We start from the raw sequence: 5348 nt of genomic DNA, 5'->3' as shown, positions 1-5348 counted from the left end.
CCTGCCACGCAGCAGGACCAAGGACAGAGCCCGGGGTGGGGAGGCCGCCCTCCCCGGGCCCTCAGGGGCCCTAGCCACTGCTCCTGAACCCAGCCAAGCAAGGGGAGGCTCCCCGGGAACAACGGAACCCATTCCTAGGCCCTTGGCAGTGCGGTAGGCTGGGAGACAGGGACCAGGGCCGGAGCACCCGACCCGGGGCCCGCCCGGGCCCCTGGACCGAGCAGGGGCTCCCAAGCCCGGAGGTGCATGGGACGCCTCCCCGGTCCCTCCGGACCCCGTCCCGGGCACCCTGCCACGCAGCAGGACCAAGGACAGAGCCCGGGGTGGGGAGGCCGCCCTCCCCGGGCCCTCAGGGGCCCTAGCCACTGCTCCTGAACCCAGCCAAGCAAGGGGAGGCTCCCCGGGAACAACGGAACCCATTCCTAGGCCCTTGGCAGTGCGGTAGGCTGGGAGACAGGGACCAGGGCCGGAGCACCCGACCCAGGGCCCGCCCGGGCCCCTGGACCCAGCCGGGGCTCCCAAGCCCGGAGGCGCATGGGACGCCTCCCCGGACCCATGGAGCCCGTCCTGGGCATTGAACCATGCCGTTGGCCTGGAGAAGGGAGCCCCGGACGCCCGGGGGAGGACTGCCCGGTACCCGTGGAGCCCTTCCCGGGTACTTTGCAACGCCGTTGGCCTCCTGGAGATGGGTGCCCCGAACGCCCGGGGGGTGGGCTGCCCGGGACCCGTGGAGCCCGTCCTGGGCACTCTGACCTGCTGTTGGCCCGGGGGAGGGACCCCAGACGACCGGGACCCGTGGAGCCCGTCCTTGGCACTCTGACAAGCCGTTGGCCCGGGGAAGGGAGCCCCAGACGACCGGGACCTGTGGAGCCCGTCCTGGGCACTCCTGTATGCCGTTGGCCCGGGGAAGGGAGCCCCGGACGTCCGGGACCCGTGGAGCCCGTCCTGGGCACTCCTGTATGCCGTTGGCCCGGGGAAGGGAGCCCCGGACGTCCGGGACCCGTGGAGCCCGTCCTGGGCACTCTGAAATGCTTTGGCCCGGGGAAGGGAGCCCCGGACACCCGGGGGGGAGGACTGCCCGGGACCCGTGGAACTCGTCCTGGGCACTCTGACATGCCGCTGGCCCGGGGAAGGGTGCCCCGGACGCCCGGGGCCCGTGGAGCCCGTCCTGGGCACTCTGACAAGCCGTTGGCCCGGGGAAGGGAGACCTGGACGCCCGGAACCCGTGGAGCCCGTCCTGGGCACTCTGAAATGCTTTGGCCCGGGGAAGGGAGCCCCGGACGCCCGGGGGAGGACTGCCCGGGACCCGTGGAACTGGTCCTGGGCACTCTGACATGCCGCTGGCCCGGGGAAGGGTGCCCCGGATGACCGGGGCCCGTGGAGCCCGTCCTGGGCACTCTGCCATGCCGTCAGCCTGGATGGAGCCCCGGACGCCCGGGGGGGCGAAGGCCCGGGACGCATGGAGCCTGTCCCGGGCACTCTGCCATGCCGTCGGCCTGGATGGAGCACCGGACGCCCGGGGGACGACTGCCCAAGAGCCATGGAGCCCGTCCTGGGCAATTTGACATGCAGTTGGCCTGGAGGAAGGAAGCTCCGGGTGGCCTAGGGAGGTGTTGCCCAGGCATATCCCATCTGGTCCCCATGGCAGAGAACCACCAACCCTGGAGGGGTGTCCGGGCATACCCTGCCCCATAGTAATCCAGAGGCAAATTACCCCCCTTTCTTGCAATCTGTGCACGCGAGGTGACAGAGGGGACCCAAGGCGTGAAAGAACCCGACCTCATGGAGCCCTCGCTGGGATCCGGGAGGCGAATGGCACCTCATTAAGACTTCCAGGGAAGTTCGGCCATCTGGTCCCCCCCATAGGAAAGCGTTGCGGGCGACCAGATGCCCGAGGGGATCCGGGCGACCAGATGGCCGAGGGAATCCGGGCGACCAGATGGCTGGGCATGGAGGTGAAGCCGCCTGGACTCTTCCCCACCCCGTCCCCGTCCCGGGACGAATGCCCGGGACGCATGGAGCCCGTCCTGGCCACTTGACGTCCCGTCCTGGGCATTGAACCATGCCGTCGGCCTGGAGAAGGGAGCCCCCGGACGCCCGGGGGAGGACTGCCCGGTACCCGTGGAGCCCTTCCCGGGTACTTTGCAACGCCGTTGGCCTCCTGGAGATGGGTGCCCCGGATGCCCGGGGGTGGGCTGCCCGGGACCCATGGAGCCCGTCCTGGGCACTTTTACATGCCGTCGGCCTTGAGGTGGGTGCCCTGGACGCCCGGGGGAGGCCTGCCCGGGACCCGTGGAGCCCCTCCCGGGTACTTTGCCAATGCCGTTGGCCTCATGGAGATGGGTGCCCCGGACGCCCGGGGGGAGGACTGCCCGGTACCCGTGGAGTCCTTTCCGGGTACTTTGCAACGCCGTTGGCCTCCTGGAGATATGTGCCCCGAACGCCCGGGGGGAGGGCTGTCCGGGGCCCATGGGGCCCTTCCCGGGTACTTTGCCATCCCGTTGGCCTCCTGGAGATGGGTGCCCCGGACGCCCGGGGGAGGTCTGTCCGGGGCCCATGGAGCCCGTCCTGGGCAGTGTGACATGCCGTCGGCCTAAAGGTGGGAGCCCCGGAAGCCCGGGGGAAGTCTGCCCGGGACCCGTGGAGCCCTTCCCGGGTACTTTGCCATCCCGTTGGCCTCATGGAGATGGGTGCCCCGGACGCCCAGGGGAGGTCTGTCCGGGACACGTGGAGCCCGTCCTGGGCATTGAGCCATGCCGTTGGCCCGGAGAATGGAGCCCCCAGACGCCCGGGAGAGGTGTTGCCCAGGCATATCTCATCTGGTCCCCCGGGCAGAGAACCACCAGCCCTGGAGAGGTGTCCGGGCGTACCCTGCCCCTAGTAATCCGGAGGGAAATTACCCCCCTTTCTTGCAATCCGTGCACGCGAGGTGACAGAGGGGACCCAAGGCGTAAAAGAACCCGACCTCATGGAGCCCTAGCTGGGATCCAGGAGCCGAATGGCACCTCATCGGGACTTCCAGGGAAGCCCGGCCATCTGGTCGCCCCATTGGAAAGCATCGCGGGCGACCAGAGGGCCGGGATCGAAAGGACTCCCAGCTCCCCATCCATCCCAAGCCTTCGCGGTAGGGTTCCTGACTGCCTGCCCACGCAAGGCAGGGCTCTTGGACCCCGGCTGGGCCTCAGGCGCAGGTTGGACCACCGGAGCTCTAGGGCCCGGACGACCTGGGGGAGGAACGCCCGGGACCCGTGGAGCCCGTCCTGGGTACTTTGACATGCCGTCGGCCTGGAGGTGGGTGCCCCGGACGCCCCGGGGGAAGCTGCCCGGGACCCATGGAGCCCGTCCTGGGTACTTTGACATTCCGTCGGCCTGGAGGTGGGAGCCCCGGACGCCCGGGGGGAGGTCTGCCCGGGACCCATGGAGCCCGTCCTGGGTACTTTGCCAATGCCGTTGGCCTCATGGAGATGGGTGCCCCGGACGCCCGGGGGACGAATGCCCGGGACGCATGGAGCCCGTCCTGGGCACTTTTCCATGCCTTCGGCCTGGAGCCCCCAGACACCAAGGGGAGGACCACCGTGAAAACCATGGAGCCCGACCCGGGCACTCTGCCATACCGTCAGCCTAGATGGAGCCCCGGACGCCCAGGGGACGAATGCCCGGGACGCATGGAGCCCGTCCTGGGCACTTTTCAATGCCGTCAGCCTAGATGGAGCCCCGGACGCCCGGGGGACGACTGCCCAGGAGCCATGGAGCCCGTCCTGGGCAATTTGACATGCAGTTGGCCTGGAGGAAGGAAGCCCCGGGTGGCCTAGGGAGGTGTTGCCCAGGCATAGCCCATCTGGTCCCCATGGCAGAGAACCACCAGCCTCGGAGGGGTGTCCGGGCGTACCCTTCTCCCTAGTAATCCGGAGGAAAATTACCCCCTTTTCTTGTAATCTGTGCACGCGAGGTGACAGAGGGGACCCAAGGCGCGAATGTACCCAACCTCCTGGAGCCCTCGCTGGGATCCGGGCGGCGAATGGCACCTCATCGGGACTTCCAGGGAAGTTCGGCCATCTGGTCGCCCCATAGGAAAGCGTTGCGGGCGACCAGATGCCCGAGGGGATCCGGGCGACCAGATGGCCGAGGGAATCTGGGCGATCAGATGGCTGGACACGGAAGTGAAGCCGCCTGGACTCTCCCGACCCGGTCCCCGTCCCCGTGCCCGTGCCCGGGATGCATGGAGCCCGTCCTGGGCACTTTTCCATGCCTTCGGCCTGGAGCCCCCAGACACCCAGGGGAGGACCACCGTGAAAGCCATGGAGCCCGACCCGGGCACTCTGCCATGCCGTCAGCCTGGATGGAGCCCCGGACGCCCGGGGGACAAATGCCCGGGACGCATGGAGCCCGTCCTGGGCACTTTTCCATGCCTTCGGCATGGAGCGCCCCGACACCCTGGGGAGGACCACCCTGGAAACCATGGAGCCCGACCCGGGCACTCTGCCATGCCGTCGGCCTGGATGGAGCCCCGGACGCCCGGGGGACAAATGCCCGGGACGCATGGAGCCCGTCCTGGGTACTTTTCCATGCCGTCGGCCAGGAGCCCCCTGACACCCAGGGGAGGACCACCGTGAAAACCATGGAGCCCGACCCGGGCACTCTGCCATACCGTCAGCCTGGATGTAGCCCCGGACGCCCGGGGGACGAATGCCCGGGACGCATGGAGCCCGTCCCGGGCACTCTGCCATGCCGTCCCGACAAATTCGTACGGACTCCTAACCTTCCGACACGGATCGGAATCGAGCCCTTTCTGACCCAGCAGATTTCAGGTTGATTTGCTATATACTTTACGTACGATTTTATGGGGGCCGATTCCGATCCGGTACGTAAAAGCAAATACGACCGACATGTCGGACAACCACGTACACCCAGGGGATAGGACTGCCCGGGTCACATGGACCCCGTCCTGGGCACTCTGATCTGCCGCCGGCGCCGGGGATCGAACCGTGATCACCAGATGGGGATATCCCAAAAATCTGGCATGGATACGGCCCGCCAGGACAGGTTTGGGCACACCTGTTGTACGGACTCCCAAGCCCTACGGTCCTTCTGACACGGATCGGAATCGAACCCAGCAGATTTCGCGTTGACTGCCTCTATATCAGGGGTGCCCAAACCAGTCCTGGTGGGCCGTATCCATGCCAGATTTTTGGGATATCCCCATCTGGGGATCACGGTTCGATCCCCGGCACCGGCGGCAGATTAGCCCAGCACCAGGTGACTCTGGGAAATAGCTGGCGCCGCGGCTAGGGCGGCTGACTCCGGAATCTGGAGATTTTTTTATTTAAGGTTTTTGTAGAGCGCGTAGT

This window comes from Lissotriton helveticus, chromosome 10, assembly GCF_964261635.1.
Source record: "Lissotriton helveticus chromosome 10, aLisHel1.1, whole genome shotgun sequence".
Lineage (NCBI taxonomy): Eukaryota > Metazoa > Chordata > Amphibia > Caudata > Salamandridae > Lissotriton > Lissotriton helveticus.
This window is presented reverse-complemented; position numbering follows the sequence as displayed.